This window comes from Anomalospiza imberbis, chromosome 1 (genome assembly GCF_031753505.1).
Source record: "Anomalospiza imberbis isolate Cuckoo-Finch-1a 21T00152 chromosome 1, ASM3175350v1, whole genome shotgun sequence".
Classification (NCBI taxonomy): Eukaryota; Metazoa; Chordata; class Aves; order Passeriformes; family Viduidae; genus Anomalospiza; species Anomalospiza imberbis.
In genome coordinates this window covers 40463739-40484508 of record NC_089681.1, presented here as the reverse complement: position 1 = coordinate 40484508, position 20770 = coordinate 40463739, and the positions used below count along the sequence as shown (strand labels likewise).

At 36.1% G+C, this 20770-nt stretch overlaps 1 protein-coding gene across 4 annotated transcripts in view; it reads right to left on the bottom strand.

Annotated features, from left to right (window-relative positions):
- ST18 (ST18 C2H2C-type zinc finger transcription factor) overlaps positions 1-20770 on the bottom strand; it is a 167984-nt gene that overhangs the window by 77644 nt on the left and 69570 nt on the right. Inside the window, exon 1 of one of the 4 annotated variants that reach the window (XM_068189019.1) lies at positions 17571-17707. The exons of the other annotated variants lie outside the window; for them this stretch is intronic. The gene's annotated coding sequence lies outside the window, so the exon portion shown is untranslated. Of the gene's footprint in view, positions 1-17570; positions 17708-20770 lie in introns of those variants that run through there. 4 annotated transcript variants of the gene reach the window in all.

Genomic DNA, 20770 nt, shown 5'->3' with positions numbered 1-20770 from the left:
TTGGTGGGGTCACTTCCCTTGGGTCCACACGTATCTTCATTTGGCCCAATCCATTCATAGCTTGCTTTAACTCCTTTCTCTATTTTTATTCAAGAATTCAAAACAATTTACAGACGGTAAATTATGCTTACCCTTCACTGTCTATGTGTCTGAGCAGTATTTTTTATTCTAGAAGGTGAAGCCTGCTTGCCTATAAAGAAAACTTTCACCCCTTTCGACCGTCATCTCAATTCAACTAGAATAATAAACTTCATAAAGTTTATAAACATTATAAACAAAGATGGAACACATGAGTTGCTTGATTTGTCAGTGTAATTGTTCAGTGAAGTCACCTGGAGCCTTTGCAATTCCTTCCTTGGTTTATATCCATATCCAGTGCAACATGATTATGTACCAACTCTGAAGTGTGATCCTACTGAGATCCATGAGTCATACCAGGATACTGATGTGAATGACAGTTTCAGTCCTGATCCTCTACATCAAATGTTGGTGACAAATCCCTTCAAACAACTATTTTTGTTGACCCATCGTCTGGGGCTGAAAGTCCACTCATTAAGGTCAGATTGTCAGAGCTCCTGAGGATTTTAAAATGAAAAAAGACATATTGTACAATGACAAAATTATCTCAGCAGAAGTCTGAAGCTGTTTTTTCTGTCAGAATTTCAATACTCAAAGCTGTCCTATATTTCTGAAAGATCCCAAAAGTTTTTTAAGCATAATACATCCTTTTTCCAGCAGGTTAATTTGATTTTCTCTCATTTACCACATCTCTGGTTGATGTGGGAATGAATAATGGCTTCAGTTTGTGATTTGTTAACTCAGAATAAAAGTAATATCTAAGGAAACAAAATCCAGTGTGCTCACCATTATGATCCCTGAACATTTCTTGTGGTTCTACAGTGACAGTGAATTCTCTTTCCCAAGACAAAATAATACAGCATATTTAGTATTTGAGAAAATAATATGTGAAAGAAAGATGCCATTACAAATAAATAAAGATAACTCTGGACTTCAGTCAGGTCTTTATCCTGCACAGTCTGAAGTCTGTGACTTTACACATTAAGTTCTGCACAAGCCTCAGGGAGATCCTGAAGTACATGTAAAATGTTCAGTTTATGAGTAACTGAATTTCATTTGGCCTACACATTCCCTGCAAGAAATCTGCAGGACTTTACTTGTAAATATTTTTTTTTTTTTTTTTTTGTGTATAATTTGAGTTTCAGAAAGGAGTTTCCTTGGGGCAGAGTACTTGTCTTTGCCCTTGTTTCATTTAGTACAAAGTACACAGGAAGCAGAATTATTGCTGTTTCAACAATTGCATTTTCTTTCTCAACTCTAATGCTAAACTTTATTTTATGTTGTTCTACCCTGAGATGAACAGAAGGTCACGTTAGCGGTGTGATATAGGCTGGTAACCCAGGCAGTTGCCCTTCCAGTACCTCCAAAAAACTTCACTTCCACTTATCTTCTCTTTTCAATAGGACAGTAACTGCAAAACCAAGATCGTATTTCACCTAGCAGAGGAGTTTAACTTTCACCGGATTTAAGCAACAAACTATCCCTCAAAGATGCCGGAGGCTTTGCTGTAATTAACATAACTGCATTTAGATGCTATTCATGACTGATAATTCCAACACCTTGTGAAAAAAAAAAAAAAGGTTGCAAGCTGTAAACATTATAAACATATTCAAATAAGCTTAACGCAATCTGCCATGCTTATTTCTGCCTAGATCATGGACCAGCGAAATGGTTAATGCAAATGGATTTATAATTTGCTTTGGGGGGCCAGTTTCTTCTCCTTATTTATTAGCCCAGCTGATGGGGCAGATTTGATGAGGCACTTCTGGAATAATTGAGTCATCACACAAAGAAGGCTGCTAGCATTCAGAGTGGTTTTATCAGCAGCAAGCAGGCCTGATTACTGACAATTACACTCTGATCCGGTGATGGAGGAGAAAGAGCCAACGAGTGGGAAATGTCCGTGTTTCTATCCAGGAATAATTTCTACATTCATTTTACATGCTAAGTGTTTCCTATCTCTGCATAATAAACTGTAAACAGGAATAGATGGCACAATGTCCCTTAATATTTCCTGGTAATGAAGACACAAATGTACAGTGAGTGCTGATAAATATAGATGAAACATAAGCTATTCTCTGAGTCGGTATTGTTACCTTTAGAATAAATGCATTTTGGTGGTAAAAGCATAATCATAGCTAATGCAAAAAAATGACAGAAGATTGAAGCTGTCCTTGTAACTACACAGAAACTTTGTAAAAGTCCTGTTAATCATGACTGCTCTAGAGGCTCATAAGCTGAAGGTGATATACTGAAAAGAACATAATTTTGTTTCTCAATAGTCAACTATGTAGGAACTCTTTTGCTTTGACACAGTAAAGGAGAGCAACAGCAGTGACCTCCATTAACACTTCAGGGATAGAGCACATCTCAATGCTAAACTGAGAAACAATGAAGCTGGTCCTAGAAGACATCTTCACCATGATAAATTCTCATTTCCCTCTCATCAGCTTTAAGACAGTGTTTATAATGAATAATAGAGGTAGACCATAGATTTCATAGGTTGTTTTAAGCAATACATTATTGCCTTTAGAACATTATTTTTATAGCAATTTAGATGCTGTAAAATGACAGTTATTAACAAAATTCTGCAAGCAGAACTTTGAAAAACTGTTTCTTCAGGAGAAAAAATGGGGGAAAACATAAAAATAGACATAGTGGAGAGTTGAAAAGTAATTTTGTGTTTGTTGATGGGCAATTATAGATTTCAGCTAGAAAAAGTTAATGTCTAGTCTAGGGAGAGTTTTTCTTTTTAAGAGTTGATCAGGCATGAAACACTGAATAATAAACTTTTGCATGCTTGTTTATTCCTTTTCCTCTTCTTAAACTAATTTATAGCTTCAAAAGAACTAAAAGTTATTCTCTGCTCACCAACAGTAACTATGGCAACTATGTTTCATTAAAGTAGCCACTTAACTTCAAGGCTTGTGTTACAATGATATGCATTATTTTGAGTAAATCCACTCCATAACAACCTTATGATTTCAGAGTAATTTTAAAAGAAAGTTCAAAGAGTATGCATAGTTGACACTGGAACACAGGGTTTGTTTTCTTCAGAAACATGTTTACTCTTTTCCAGGCAGGATGACTTTCCCTGCATGCAGTCATCTCTGCTGTGAGGTGCTGTGTGCGGGGACCACTGCTGCCTTCAGCAAGAGATGGCGCCACTCTGCTCAGGGGAGGGCTGCCCAGTAGTTGCAGGATTGAGGCCAGCAGGAGATGCCTGAGCACACAGATCAGCACAACCAAGATCAGCGAAATTGTGTGGGTCTAATTACTCGGTTACCTCCCACTTTGGTGGCAAGGGGATCCTGGTCTGGTTCTGATGCTTGCTACACGCCTGCTGTTTAGCTGCCACTGTTAGAGTCTTTCTACTGTACCTGATTTTTCCAGTTGGTTAGGAATTGATGGGTTTCAAGGGCAGTTTTATGGGGTGCTGTTATGGTGGCACTGAATCTCTGTAGAAGTTCTGAAGCTGGTTAGGTTCAGTAAAAGTGAAGGTCACTTCTCAAACAGTTACAGGCTTCTTCTAGGTTCCTCTATTCCTTCCCTGTGATTTATGACTGTTCCAGCCATATTTTTTTAGGAATATTTTAATAGTTAGGACATTGCAATTCTGAATAAAACCATTGCGAAATAGCTGACTGGACATTTTCTGACATGGAGTCAAAAGGAACAATAAACCTAAAAATGCAATCTACTTTTACTAAAAGAAATATAAAACTACCACTCTGCTATCCTGTGCATCTTTCCTTCCTATCTTGCCCTTTCTGAACAAGTTCTCTTCATTAAGCATGATAGGCATGTCCCAGGAAAGGGGAAAGTCACACAAAGGGAAGAAGTGTGCCTTCCCTCAACATTCAAATCACATATGTTCATTAACTTCAAGAGTGCCATGTGAAGTAGAGTCTGACACCATTTAAAAGACTTGTAATGACCCTAACTGCTAAAGATAATGGGGGCTTTCTTACACTACTGCACTGCCCTGAAGATCTTAGGAACATGTTGAAGAGCACAGGAAAAAACCTCCAAGAATAAAAATACCACCTTGCAAATCAAAGCAGTAAAGGATATCCAAAAAATTGACTAATACTTGTCAGATACAAAAATGTGCATGTCAAATGTTCCTTGGGACAGACTTCTTATGGAAAAAGTTTTGCTTAGCATATGTTTGAATCAGGTAAATGGAGCAAGGAAAAGCACGTTCAGTTTATTCAAACATTCTAAGAGGTCTGCATCACCAGGAATGGTGGTTTAAATTCTCTTTTCAGAGCCTTTTATGATTCTAAAGTGAGACAAAGATTATTTCCTAAAACGACACCTGTCTTCTGTCGTAGGCATAAATAGGAGGCACCATGATTGGGCAAAGAACTAGAAAAAAAGGATTCTGGAATTCTCTTTCTGCCTCTGTCACTAATCTGTTCTGTGCCCCTCAGCAAGTCTTTTCACCTTTCAGCTAAATGAGAATACCAACGTAGAGTGCTGTAAAGTGCTTTTGTGCATTTCTAAACATACTTTAATGTAGAAAATATTATTTTCATTATCATGGATTCATCAGTTCAGTAGCCTGCTCATTTAACTTCCTCTGAAACTCAACTTGAAATGTTTCCACTTTCACTGCAGGTTTTTTTACAAAAAAAAAAAAAAATAAAAAAGAGGACAAAATATAAAAGGACAATACTGAGAAGGATGGGTACTAAAAAACATGGTAAATAGCAAAATAATTTAAAACACATTTTCTTTCTCTTCTCTCCTAATATCTTAGGCAATCTGGATATAACTGTAATCTTTACACATCAGACCCTTATCTTAAAAATCTGTTTGTTTTCCTATATAGAGAAACATTCTTTGAGAAAATATCTTCACCTATTTTCCTTTGAATATTTTTGCTCTCATTACGAAAATGTCAATGAGGTGTGTATATATATATTTATTTATTTGTTTATTTATTTATGAGTGTATATGAATATATATATGTGAGTGTAAATATATATATTATTGTGTATATAAATTTATTTATATGTTTGCAATAACATTAAATTCAAATATCACACACAATAATTGTTGTTTAATTTAAAAGAATTTGAAAGAGGAAAGTTTCTTTCAATGTGAACCTTTTAGACGTGAGGCAAGAAATGACCTGTGGTACCACTAAACAATACTCACTTAAGAATAATGCTACAGGAACATATCTTTATAATACTATTTTATATTGGAAAAATAATAGTAATAATAGTAATAATTGTAGCAAACTGTACTAAAGGAAGATGAAAAAATCATGCCACGGAGAGATATCTTACAAACTTTGTAACTTAAAGCTCAGTTACCCTTCAGATTTGCTAGCGTAAGCCTGGCTGCATTGGAAACAACCAGGACACCCCGGTGGACCTCAATAGTGCAAGCTGTCTGCATGTGAAAGCACTCACATACACTCAATGTTAACCACACAGGTATACAAATATACACTCCTGGTCAGAAGGGCTGACAAGGTGAGGTGATCAAAACTATCTTGCATGTGACAGCTGTAAATAATAAACAGCAGTTTAGAAATTTCAAAAGCACAGTAAATGAAATTTTGTTATTTTAGTTGATAATTATTTTATTCTTGATAAGTAGGCTTTAATCAGGTGTCTGCATATCTATGTAATAGTCTAGTTTGTTGTTTGGGCTCTGTTTAAATAATGGGCTCTATGTCTTGAGTTGGTACCTCAAATGCCAAAGTGTATTTAGGAAAAGGGATGGGCTGAGGAGTGGCTTTCTGTGCCCAGGGCATAAGCCTTTTTTTCTCTATTTGCATATGCTGTGCTTACCTATTCAGGAGGAGACAGATTTTTTGCTTTCTTTTGAAGAGATCTGATCATTTTGCATCAGAACTGTGTCCTGTTACAAGAAGTTGTAGCTGTGACTTTTAAATAATCAGCCTCACTAAAGACTCCATTATGGCAACCAACAACATTAAATCATTTTGACAGTGCATTCTCTGCACTGCCCATGTACTTGGAGGCTGTCCTCAAAACATTGAAAGCTGGGACAGTATTCATGGTTAAGAAAAGTCCAGAAGCAGCCAAACAGGTGGGCACTTCTTTCAGAAAAGGCCTTTTTAGATAGAAGACCTTTGTACACTGGTTCTATCCTAGGCCCTTTCAGGGGCTACACCTGAGAGAGAAAGTGAATTATCAATGACATTTTTTTAAAGAATCAGTGGTTTAACACTAATTTCTAATCAGATCCTACAGAAAGGAACAGCTCGCATGGCAGCTGTACTTTTCCCAGGGTTAATTACCTTTCACTGCTCTCTACTAATGAGTCAGCTGTTCCTGTCATCACACAACTACACTGTGTTCATCTGTAGCTCTAGCTGTGGACAAACACAGTAGCTAGAGCCCTGTTTACATATTGGCGAGGTTTGTTGTGCAAAGAATTTGCAAAGCAGTTTAAAAAAAAAAAGAAATACTTAAAACTCATTCCAATCCCATGTTTTGTTTTTTTTTTTTCATGGAAACAACATTACTTTTTTGGGCAAACACCATGTTCTCCAGGTTACTAAATGCATCAACAGAAGCAGGAATCTAAGGACATAAAAGCTAATGAAAGGGTTTTTTTTTTGCAATATTGCATAATAGTTTGTATCAGGAAGATTAGATCCTTGTAGCCATCTAGCTTGTCTTACCTGATTGCTGAGTGAGTATGTTTATTTATAGCTTACTGATCTAGGAGCTAGAAAACTTCTTTATGGAATATTGGTTTAAGTAGTATAAGCAATAATAGCACAAGAATTAATGCAGCTAGGGAAAGAGTTTGTATTATTTTACATGGCAAATTTTAATGATTTAAGATTTTTAGTAAACTGTTCATGTTTTTATGTAATTCCAACAGACAATTCAATAGCAAGTAAATAGAACACATCAATTTCTAGCTAGGTGGAAGAGGATGTATTTTTTATACCCATAGAAGATCAAGAGTAATACTAGCTACTGGTTATTTCAGCTTTCTTGTGGAAGGCTACAACGACTATGACTAAAGTCAGGCATAGTGACAGCTCTTCCAAAATTCAAGTCCTGTTTGTGTCAACATTCAGAAAATGTTTTTCATATAACTGAGGGCAGGACTCTAAACTGGTGATGTTTTTATAAAATGATTTTATGCTGAAAATATCTGTGTGGAGGTTACCCCGATCTGAGGAGATTTCCTCAGTGTAAGATCTGCAGATGTCAGCAGAGAAAGCAAATTTTCACCAGACACCAAAGGGACAGCATATACACACATGTGTGAGTACATGTCATGTGAGAATGAGCTCAGCTACTTGCAATTTCATCTGCAACAGGCCTGTTCATGAAGTTATTATGAGGCTGAATTCCTTGCTAGCTGTCACATGAGATAATGGAAATTGACAAATCTGTGGCAGGAACATAGACATCTTAACATGATGGTGGAAGAAGAAATTTAAGCTTCCAGCTCCAGGTAAACCTTGCAGGACTGACAGCTCAAAATATGATAAATTTCCTTTTGAGAACACCAAAGCAAAGCACCATGGCATTCCAAGGGATCACTTCAATGGTCATCTAGGAAATGAATAGTACACTTTCCTTAGAGCATTACTGTAACAAACCGCTTCTTTCTGTCAGGCATCCCATGTTGTGCAAGTTGCATTGACAGCTCGAACACGCTGAGAGAAAATGTGAGCTGTGTGGATATGCTCTTTTAAAAGGCAGATATTTATTTATTGCACCATTAGAAGCAATTCTCCTGCTTGATTTTGGATTAAGTGAAAGTGAATTTCCTGAAGGTACATTAATTGGGTTTAATGATTCACAGAAATCCCTGATCACTCAGGTCAGGCCAGGAAAAACTGTTATGTAATGCTCATTTTGTCTCAGATTCTTCCCCTGACCAGATTATTCCTTCTTCCAACATACTGTATCTCACTCACTGTTCATGAAAAAAAGAAATAAATTCCCACCATGATTATTCTCCATATAGTCAAAGTCTTCTCATGTTACTGGCTTTTCTTAGGTTTCCTGAGTTCTCAAGAACTTTATTCCTCCTTCATCCACAGGCAGAAAATAGGGAAAAATCCTTTCTACTTGGTGAATAGGAAAACTTCACCTTTGGAATGAGTTTCACCTTTCCTGAGGTCTGGTCTGCTTAGCTTGAATTCTGTCAGTACCCAGGCTAAATATCTCCCTACTAGAAGCAGGCTTCGTGCTGTACGCTGAAGGAACTGGGATGCTAAAAGGCAGCTTCTCTAAACAGTCTGTTGAGCTGATATTCCTGTCGTGGGGAGAGCTGTAGGAAATTCAGGAAGAAGGAAAAAAAATGGTGCCAAAAACCATGGTGTCTTCCCTACTTTTTACTCTTATAAACTTGACTTCTTTACTCCTAAAGTATCATATAAATTTAAAAGACAGGGATCATCATGCAACTAACAAATAGATACCAAGCCCCAAATAAACAGGGAAGTAAGCCTTGTGACCTGGAGGGTGTCTGCAATGCTGAACTTGCTGTTTGTAGGCTGGCAATCATTCACTGAAAGCAGCTTGCACTCCCTCAATATCACCTCACTCCCTCAATTTCCCATGATCACAATATAGTACCATGTAAGTCACATTAATAGCAATAAAAATAACTGGTATTGCTAATGTTGTTGCTATAAATAACACTGGGCCCAAAGTATTCAGGGCTAAAGCTGTTTATTCTCTCATGGTATTCAGAATGACTTAGGGATATGTAAGGAAACACTTTTTAGTGATAGACACCAAAGTACTGATTTTGGGGAAGAGAAGTCTGAGAATTTTATGTTTAAGCTTTCCAGGAGAAATGTTATAACATTACAAAGGTTTAAGTTTGTTGAACTGGTGCCAATTTATACCATAATAAACTTTGCACGCCCACAATCTTGTGCATGATTTTCACTGACTTTGAGTCTGTGGAGGTGCTACTGGAGGTCCAGAGTCACTTACTCTTTGTAAAACTCATAATTTCAAAATAAGATCAAGCTGAGCATTATTTTACTGCAGAATTTACTCCTGTGCCTATCCTACCCTCAGGGAAAGAGTCTGAAAAGGCAAAACAGCATCAGAGACGCAGCGATGGCTCCCTGCTTCCAAGGCCCACCTATGCCTTCCATGGCATGGATTAGGGAAATGCATAGCCAAATACTGTCCCATAGGGACTATCCACCACATAAGGGTTAGCACAGATCTGTGGAGTTGCATGCAACTTTGAGCCCTGAAGAGAATCTTGAACTGCCCATTTGCAGAACTTAAGAACTTTGCCTTGATCTGAAGGAACTTTGAGAAGTTGTCCCTAGAAATTTAAAAGATTATTTGTTTAAAAATCACACACCTATGTGCTAAAATCTTGGGATGATAAATAATTCTGTAAAAATCTAAACTTGTGTCATTAAATCTCTTGAAAAATGAAAGAAAATAGTTGAAATCTATGCACAGATGCACAGCATCTGAAATTTTAACCTGAAAACTTGTTTATAGTTTTTATGAAAACATAGGCAATATTGAATCACTATAATCACCCACTGAAACAATGCAAAACCATAATCAAATCAATCTTTCTATTACTTTGAAGCTTGAGAAACAGTCTTGAAAGCCTGAGGAGACAGAGAAACCACCCCTAAAAGTGTGTCCGGATGCTAAGTGGTGACTAAGAGGAAAAAGAAAATGGCTGGAAATGCTTCTATCGGCAATGTTTAAAAAATCCAGCAGATTCAAGGTATTTTTGAATTAATGGATATCATTAAATCTTTACAATTCGTTTATCTTTATTTTTTTAAGAAGTAGTTTTGAGAAAATAAACTTTTTTTAAAGGAAATATGGTGGCTTCTAAGAACTGACACCTTCCCTTTTGTAAAAATAACATTTCAGGAGCAAAATTTAGTCCTCTGAGCTGCACAGCAGCATTCACTTCTGTTATTCTGTTCTCCATTACTAGCTAAGTAGACAAAGATTTTCATCAATGCTATGTGAGGAGAGGAGTAAGAGGAGAGTTTTGATCCACGATGTATCATATTATCCATATCACTGTCTTGTATGAATATGTGAGAAACGTTTCTGTGTAGAGATAATTTAAGAAGAAATCAAGTCAAATTTGTAGGCTGGATGGGAAAGACAGGATTTATCTCAATAACTTTACATGCCTGAAATGCAAACTTATTTCTGAGGTGGTGACTGCTGGATTCCCATGGTCTCTGGGTAGCCTGTAGGTGACCTGCAGGCATCTCTGAGGCTGTGTTGATGTGTGATGCATCTTACTCGTTTCATACCCTTCAAGGTGAGATGAATTGCACACAAGAAAAGTCTCTTTCCACTAACTCTAAAGGGAAACTGGATGACTGGCTCAGATCTAGCCACTTCCACTGTGCACACTGACAGTTCACCAAATGCTGATGCCTAACCAAGGAACCTATGGTGATCACTGAACAGCATCTTAAAGCTTAAATAGCACATATGCCATGTGAGCTGTGTTGTGAAGTACGGAAGGCAAGAGAAATAGAGTAGGAAAGCATCCTCCAGAAATGAAGGCAGTGCCAATCCTTGTAGAAAAGTACTGGCAAAGCGAGGCTGATGAACAAATAAAAGGGAGTTCTAGTAGATGGTGTAGCTTACAGAAAAGGAGAGTTAGCCATAGCTTTGACATGAGCAGTGTGGTGTCAGAGACACAGGAAAACCCAGTGCCAAGAGGCAAAGGAAAAGGTCAGCATGATATGGCAAATATTTCTTAGCCAGATATAGCAGAAAGAAGACAATCAAACTCTAAGCAGAACAGAGAGAAACTGAACTCTAAGAGTTGGTATGGACTGAAACACCATCCTTTTAGTATTTGCATTGGACAATATTTTTGGAAGGAATTAAAGCAAATTCATCACACAAATTAATGTCTGATAAATGGAAAGGATTTTATATGAATAAAAGTTGCTAATAGAACTTATCTGTGTTTCTTTTACTATGAAATGCTGCACACCAGAGAAACTTGATTTTACCAGTGACAGTGGATCTGCATTTAATTCTTTTGTATTGCTTTGTTTTAACCATACATGATTCCACCTGCCCTGTTTTATTTGGTGTCTTCTGTTCTGAACCAAGTTTGCAACCATGTAAGTAAATAAATTGAAACCCAAATTCCTTCTCGCAACTTTTGCTGGCCTTTGGGAGTTAATAAGAACCAGATTTTCAAATATTAAAATGTCATTATGCCTGCATTGCTTGCCACAAACATACCCTTTTTTTCAGCAAGTAAGGTGAGTGTTTCGGCAAAGAATTATTAACACAATTATTTTCTTGATTTGTGAGTGTCAAACAGATCTGAGTCATATGTACTCAGTGAAATGCTGTGTAAAAAACAAAATGAAGAAAATATTATTATTATTATTATTATTATTATTATTATTATTTCATGTATTAACCCCAAAGGAAAAACCCTTGTTGGTGAAATTCATCATATCTAAACAAAAGTCTGGCAGCTTAAGTATATGAACGGGGGAAGGGAGACTTATTTCCTGAGTTTCAACAGATGTCATACTTAATTGGTTGTGAAATAAACCAGAGCTACTCTCGGCCTGTTTCCCTAGTTTCAGCTGTGAAGACACTTTTAAACATGTGCATTTCCCTCCTGCTTCTCATAATGAGGGTGTGGGGTGAGAATCAAACCTCCAAAAGGAGTAAAGCAGCGTGCATGTTGCATACAGGCCTTCAGATACACTAATTAAACAGAAGTGAGAGTTGCATCTTTTGTCCCTGTGAGATACACATCAATACAGAATGAGCCAAGACAACTCTGTTGAAGGGTTACTGCCTTTGCCTTCTGCTAATATCAGGAAGTCACTGGACTATCCCATTCTGCAGAGAGTTTTTTCCATTTTCCTGTATTTTCTCTCAAAAACACTCTCCTAAATCACATTATTGTCAGTATACTACAACTAGTTGAAATGGGATAATTTTTTTTTTTTTATTTTTGACTGAGAGAGTACCTTAGAGGTTGGGGTTTTTTTTCCTCTTATGGTTGTTTTCTGCTAGAAGCAGCAGAGTAACACCACATTTACCACAATGACATCTGCAATGATTTTTTAACAAAGGAAGAACTGTCAACCATAAAATAGTTTGGCTACACAAGGTGATGGGCACAAAAAAACTTCTCACAGACCAAAAGCCCAAACATTTGCAACTGTGGCTAACCACCAGTCAGTGGTATGCTAATATAAATAAAGTCATTTGTTTCTAAAGGGCTATGGCAGAGAATGTTAGCCATTCATGTTATGCCTTATTGGATGTAGCCCTTTAAATCAAAATGCTCTTTTGAGCTTCACAGGAAAAACCTAAATATCTGATAGGTGCCTCTCTATGAAACTCAGTAAACAAATTTAAAAAAAAAATTGGAATAGCATTTGTTAAAACATTTTAAATGGAAATGCAATGAGAATTGTGTAAAAAAGAAAAATTAAGGCCAAGGTTAAATACGTTTAATTCACCTGTGGCAACCAAACTGAACAATATTTGTTCTTTTAGTTTAAACTTGGAGCCCAGATCCCAGAGGTGCTAGGAGAGAGCTTTAATCCCTAGAAAAAAATTCAAATTCCCAAAGTGTGTGATGAAAACCAGTGTAATCCATCCTGAAGTGAGAAACAAAATAGAAAATACTTTTTTTTTCCTATTAAAACAGGAGCAGTCAACATGATCTTTATTCTTTTAATGTTTTACAGGTCTGACTTTCGGCAGATGACCTCTCTTGTTTGTCCCTACATGTTTTCCAAAATATAAAAGTGAAATAGAGTCCCAAGGGCACTGTACTTGAAAGGTTATGAGAGTTAGAGAATTTTAACCATGCCTGCCAAATCAGCAGATGGCTTGTGATTATAATTATATGCATCAATAAAACGAATAATCTTTACAAAATTTGAATTTCTACTAAAGTAAGGGATTTAGTAAGCAGATGCAACAGAATGCATTTTCTTTAACCCTTTTTATAGACAGTACTGTTTATCACAAAAATAATGGCAAGGCTCTCCATAGATTAGCTTGGACATACACTTGAGCAATAAATATATGTTTCTTTAGACCAAGTGTCAATGCTATTTAGTGTGATTTATGTGTTCAGTTGCACTCTGTTCACTAAATGTTGAATGCTTATATATAGGATGATTCCCATCAGACACATACTTCAAAATGGTCTTTAATTTTATAAAATGTTAGAGATGCAATGAAAATGTCATGTGCACCCATTCTCTCCATTTTTGCTGCAGTGCTTGTTCTTTCTGTTTAGGATTTGGTGACTTTCCATGCCTCTTACGGAGTCTGAGTTAACCACATTATTAGAAGAAAATACTTTTTCTCCAAATGTGGGATATTTAAGAAAGGGGTTTTATGTGTGTGTGTGGTTTGTTTTTTGGTTTTTTTTTTCAATTAGAGAAAATAATTTTTTCAATCAGAAAGAAGAAAACATATTAATAGGAAAAAAATCACTACTGCGGTTTTCTATGACAGCTGATCTTACTTTCAAACTTTTGTGACAAGAACATGTGTGTTAGATTGCGTCAAACTTCTCCCTTAAGGAGGACAAAATCACACAGTAGAAAAAAATTAAAAAAAACAAAACAAAACAAAAAAACCCTAAGCCAAATTTATTTCTGGATTGCCCCATAAAAATTCTATTTGAAGACCTGATATGCGCATCCTTTAATTCTTCTAAGACAGTAAGGAAGAAAAAATTTGAGAACAATAAGTACATTTTCAAAAAAGTCCCTATTTGGCAAAATGTAGCCGTTCTACCTACAATATTTAAACACTTATTTTATTCAAATATTTAAATGAGAACTTTTATTTTGGGAAGTTATATAGGTTTGTCATTTTAGCTCCTCATATATCTCTGATATGAAGAGTGCAAAACAATATTTTTATGCTCATTAAAAAGTGGATTTTTATTTCAGAAATGACAGCGCCATTACTCTGTACCATGTAAATCCTTCTTAACATAAGGATTATTGACCTGATAGTCCATAACAGTGCCTTTGGAGCCATTTCTATTTTGCTGTGCCAATCCAGATGCTGTACATGTGCTTCAACTTGGGGGCAGGAGGGGCAGCGAAAGTGTCAAAATTTCTCTTGAGATTTAGGCAACTGACCTAGTGACTCTACCGCTGGAAAAAGAAGACCACTGTTTAGAAAAAACTGGGATCTCCAGTCCTCATTTGAACCAATGTGTTGGAAAAGTTCTAAAGCATTTTTTTTAATTTAATGCCCAACAGTGCAGCATTCAAATGCATGCCTTTAAATAAAAATCTAGCTCTTTTTCACCAAAGTTCCTTAGTGAAGGGTAAAGTTCATGTATGAAACAAAACCTGAAATATGTGATAGCAAATGTTATTTGGATCTCTTAAGTAAATCAATAAAACCCACATCTTCAAAACACTTTCACACCTGCTTGACTGTATTAAAGTGAGCCATCAACCTCACCTCAGTGGAATCACTCACGTGTATGAATGTTTTTGTCAGTGTTCCCCTACCCAAGAAGGCAAACCCTTTTTCATTCTAAAGTAACTTTTGCTGTTAGGTTATCACCTTTTCTTGAATTGGAAATCTGTTATTTAAAAAGGCAGGAGTGGCTAGTATCATTAAAAGTCTTCCATAAATATAAAAGAGAGCAATTTTCCTCCACTCCAAAGAAATTTCATGTAAATACCAAAAAACATTAAGAAGAATAAAAGGGGTTTTTTATTATTAATTAATTAAACAATATCTGTAACCTTAAGTACTTCAAGATAATTAAAATCCAGAAATACTGACTTTGCTCATGTAGTTTTTAATAGTCCACAACTATGCGCACAATAACTATAAAGTGACCTGATCCCAGGTATTTATGAATGCTCCCAAAATCAATCAGTTCAGTAAGAGACTTTGGTCTAGATTCTCTCTATATTTGTGGATATATTAGAATATAAAGTTTATTCTGCATGTTATCGTCTGTATTTTATTTTGGAGCGACTGCATCGGGCCTTTATGAGTATAGTCAGTGACTTTGGCAGTACTTATTTGTCAGTAATATCAGATATTTTGGGATTACTGGCTTAAAAACTATAAACATGCAAAAAAAACTGAATTAGAATTATTCAAATCAACCACATAGTACCATAAAGTTTTTCAGTTCCACATGCACAGTTCATACCCGTGTGCCCTGGAACTGCGCGCTAAGATAAAGGTAGAGGCCTCATACTGGATTGTAAAGTCCAAAAAGTCGAGTGAAAAGTGGTTTCTAAAAATCTGGAATGATTTTTAGTTTATCAGGGAGATCAGATGAATGACATTAATAATCAGAAATCAAGTTTTCTTTGTCTTTTCTCTTAGGTGTAGTAAAGAAGTGACAAAGATGAGGAAAAAAAAATGAAGCTGTGAAAAACTACTGAAACTTACTGAGGCTCAACCTGTCAGATTACAGAATGCAATTGTCTGATTACAGCAGTATGATTTCTGTAATGCTGCTGCATGTGCATTACCCCTATGAAACCATTCTTTGCTTTTAACAGTATAAATAGCTGAACTTATTAATGAGGTGAATGCTGAAATATCAAATACCCTTTACTCTTGTTGGTGTAGGTACGTAAAAAGAATACACGACTGTGTCACAGGAATATGCTAATTTTTAAAAGCTGTGGGGATACACTTGAACATCAAATATCTTGGAATATTTTCTGTTAAAATAAACTGAAAACTTAATATCAGTTAGCATATTTTAAAGCAAAACTGTTGCAAGACTGAAGCTTGCTAAATCTCTGTTGATCTAGGTTTGAATTATAGGACTTAGAAAGCTTGTTTTCTGGTGCCTGAATATCTCATATTTGCTGAGGTAACACAGGGAAAACATTGCTGAGATGTACACAACTTTTAAAAGGATGGAAAATAAAATAAAATACACAAATTTACTTCAGTTTGGTTACTTTCTCATTATATTTTCTAAACTGGAATTACTGGAAAACAGAAAAACAAATATAACTGCAGATATACCTAATATATACTGGGTGTCAGGTAACTGGGATACTATATAGGTGAATAGAGTTTTTTACATATGTGAACTTTTTTTATAAATATGCACACATGTGTTTGTATATATGAATATGCTCATACCCCTTTGCAAGGAATCCTCAAATGTAACTGTTAGAATGTCACATTTTATCTTAGTGTCTGTAAGCTGTGTGATAATTCTATTGCCCATACAGTAAAAAAGATGTTCCTGGGTAAGCAACATATCATAACAAACTGACTTCTGTGACCTGTGAAGAGTTTTAATTAAGTGAACCAGTTATCCTGATATGTCTAAATACACATATATTGACAAGCTTTTTTTTCTAAATTAAATAAGTCTCCCAAAGCAAAGCAAAGCAAAGCAAAACAAATTAAAAAACCCAAACCAAACCAAAACAAACAAGACAAAGAACTAAACCCCAAAAACCCAACAAAAGATCAATTGTAATGCAGACTGATGTGTAAAGACCACTTCTTTAACTGTCTGTATTTGATAAAGAATTCTTAAAACATATGGTTTGCAGTGGTTTTGCAGGGAGAGGAGAAGAAGCATTACTTAATGCACACAGGCATCTTGCAATAAGATCATGTTGTTTTGAAGCTAGCATCCCCTGAGTCTCCAAAGTGGAAAGCAGACAGAAACATTTTAGTAATGCAAACAAGACTTTCCGGCAACTTCCTGTTGCCATTTTTCAGCAAAATAAAGGGTCCTGAGGTACTACACTGAAACACTAGTAGAAAAGATTTTATCATTGGTTACACAGGCAGGCACCTGCTATTATAAGATATCAGCTGAATATTTTGCTGCTGTGCAAGGAAAATAAGTAATGACTGTGCAACTGTTAAGCACTAATCTTCAAGTCTTTAATTTCAGCTCATGTAAAAGACAACACAGAGAAAGACATCATGTAAAAATCTTTTCTAAAAATCCCAAAATTATAGTAGCAACTTCATTTATATCTGCATACTTGTAAAAACTGTACCAGGGATTTAGGGGTGTAAGTAGCTGTCTAGTGGATTGAAATTTGCATTCATATATATAACACATTTTCAACAGATTTTTACAGGGAAGTAAAAAGAAACTTTCTGTCTGTAAAGTTCATCAGATGTAATGTAGATCTGAGGCAATGATTACTGTGTGGCAGTTCCTACAAGGAATATTTAATTCATTAGACTATAATTGAAATATCCAGTTCACAATACATACTGTTTCATGTTACTTTCGGAATTCCAGAAACTTTTGTAAGCTGGCAAATCAGACAGAAAGAAAAGGAAACAAACAAACAAACAAACAAAAAACAAACCCAACCTTGATTCCAGAGATATTTTTTCTCCCCTTCATGAAGTGACGGGGGGAAAAAATCCCTTCATTATGACCTACTTGTCTAGAAACGGACTTTCAACCCCATGGTTAGGCTAAGATTTGCTCTACTTTCTCCCTAGGGCATAATTGTCAGACTGACTTACCGTGTGCCTTTTAGCCTTTGTTCTGCCTCTCACGCTGACATCAGGGAAGCAGTGATGTAGAATAAAGCAGGGGTGGGCTAGGTTAGTCCACTGTTTGTGTCGTTGTGTGGTGTGCAGGGACACTCTGTGATACTCTAGTGAGCTGCTAAGCTTTTTTTGTAGGCTTTGTGTCATTTACTTAACGACCAATCTCATTAGCTGCCAGGGTACAATGGGCTGATGCATTTTCTATGTACATACTCTACACAGTGACCCTCAAGGTTGCCGAAGGTCTATTTAATCAGTCAAAATGCTGAATATATTTGCAGTAAATCACAAAAAAAAAAAAAAAAAAAAAAAAAAAAAACGGGACCACAGAGGTATCTCATGAGTGTTTACTCTTTCCTGGGAGTTATTTGCAGGTAATAAACTGATAGGAGTTGTAGGCAAAAGCAAGGGCAAAGAAGGGAAAAGGGCATTCACTGGGTTTGCATTGGTCACCTTTAATTTAGGGAACCTTGGGGGCCCGGCATATCGCTTGTTAATTTCTCCATGCAGTTCATGCTTCAGTGTAATCATGTTATCACAATTAAACCCCTTTAAATAAGAAGAGCAGCACTAACAAAAAACACAGCCTTTCGCACATTGGGGAGGGGATGTGTTTGTGTGTGTGTGTGTGTGATATTTATTTATTAACTTCCTTACTACAGGCAACCTCAGGGCTGGCATCTTTGCATTTCTAACCTCTCGTCAGTTACAAGGTAAAACCCTTTAACTCTTATGAAAAATGAAATGCTGAAAAGCCCCATGAATCACGACAGCTGTCCATAAGTAACAGGGAGAGTTCTATTGTCCAACTTGTCCCTGGATAAAATGAATACTTTACAGCAGAGGCTGTTCAGCTTGGCTAAAGAGTATGGGGAGAAGGGGAGGAGGTCACTGGAGATTTCGCACACTAATTTAATCTGGGAAAAGGACAGGCACTGCATCTCACTTGAACAGACTGGCGGCAATCTGGGCTCCCACAGAACTATCTCCTTTTGCCTGTGCTCTATTTATTCCTTATCTCTGTTTACCAACCGCTAGGTCCCTTTCATTCACACCACGAGGCCGTTCTCCTACTATCAGTCAGCAGCTGACACTGTGGAAGAGCCTCAAAGGCAAAAAAAAAGGGATCAAAACTAAACCAAAGCTGTATAAACAAAGCAACAGTAGAAGTAAATGCATAAATCCTAATTCTTAACCCAACCCACAGGGTGCGAACAGAACCTTTATAGTAAATCCAACAAACCCACCACAGTGAGCTATGGGCTACAGAGAAATGGGAAAAGCCAAATATCATTCATGAAATCACCATCTCAAGCAGAAACATTGAAAATAGGCTTTGGAAGATATTTAACTGGTTTCAGGATAACAGGTTCATCAGTTCTCTGTACTCCTCAGCAAGTAATGAGGCACAGGTTCACCTGTGTGCCTGGTATAAGAAGAATGAGAGATTTTTCCACTTGACCATCTTACTGTTCAAAAACCTTAGCTAACTTGGCACTCACTGCTTGAGATTTAGATTAAATTCGAGGTAACCATTTAAAAAAAAAATCTTTATCTGGAGATTGCGGTAATTTGGAAAACTTTATAGTTAGATCTTGAATGTCAATTTATTGTTTAAGCATTTGTCCAATTAATTTTGCCTTTAAAACCCTGGATTTTTAAATATCACCCTTTCTCAGTTGTTAACTTATATTTTTCACTCATACTTTAAATTTGTAGCACTTAACATGAAACTCAAATGTCAAATGGGTGAAGACAAGAAAGAAAAGATTAGGCTTGTTACTCTAATGGAAAACTTGTGACTCTAATAGGAAAGTAATGTAATAAACTCTGCATATGAGGTTCTGGGTTTGGATTATTATAGTGATTTAACAATGCAAAAGTCTATTTTCTAATTTCAGTGGTCCCTTATTTTGGATCCTTAAATTGACTTAATAAGAGACAAGTTGCAAATATTCATAGAAAGACACCAATATTGTTTCACTGAAACAACCTAACTTTTAAAACTTGCGCAATCTGTACCTCCCAAAGTAGGGATGTTCCTTCTGGAAGAGGAGAGAGTTGAGAACTATTCTCAACTTTTTAAGACATAAACATACCTGTTAACTGTTAACAGTCAATGTACTGTCAACTGACTGATCAAGATAATTATAACAATTACAAAGAAAATGTTTCTCACTATCAAAGATGATCAGCTGGACCTAATTTCAGTTTTGATTTTCACCTATGTGCATTATGAGCAATGAACTCTTTACTATTTGGATTCTTTTTTCCAAATGAATTAATGAATTAAATTTATCCTTTCACCAGCTGCTAGGCAGCAGATGGAACCATTTCTGAAGCCTTGTTGAATTCAATCCATAAAACTCATTTCCTAGGATTAGCAGTCCAAAGTTTCTTTTAATGTTTATATACCGCTTGGGATTTTGAATTTCATGATGTTAAACTTTCAATTTAACTACTTTTTTTTCATTTCATATCAAACAAATATGATCGTTTGGATTTCTATAGCTTTATAACCACACGTTTCAGGTCACATAAGGACAAGAATTCATTTCAAAAGCAATCAAGTAATGCAAGATTGGGATCTGCATGGTTTTTTTTCTTTTTCCTTTGTTTTGTTTACATTACAGTACTACCATAGAAACCATTTGTGTTGTACTCATAGATTAATTTAGACTGGTAAAGTTTATTGTCTGTAACTCTGACAAAAACCTTGCATAAAAACTTAATCTTACTTAGCAATATTTGAAAGTTACTGTGATCTGAGGGTGTATTTGTTATTCACAGAAAGATGACATGCTCCTGAGTTAAGTTTTTCATGTACATCATTTTTATAGTTGACTTCGTTGTAAGGTGAGTGTTTATATTCTATTTCTGATGGGGGAAAATAAAAAGTAACAAATGGTGACAGTTTTGTGAACACTTCAGTAAAGATGTTTTTCGGTGCAGTAACAGGAAATACTAGTCAGCTGCAGTACCCTGGACAGCTCCTCTTCTTTCGTCTTCAATTTTCTCACCTCTGCTACCCACCTCTGTCACGAGAATCAGAGATCAGGGGGCTTGAACTGCAATTTCGTTCACAAGATCCCTATTTATAGATCTCTGAAAAAATTAAGTTATAATTTAACCAAAGTTTCTATTAGAAACCTACAAGAGAAAAAGCAAAACAA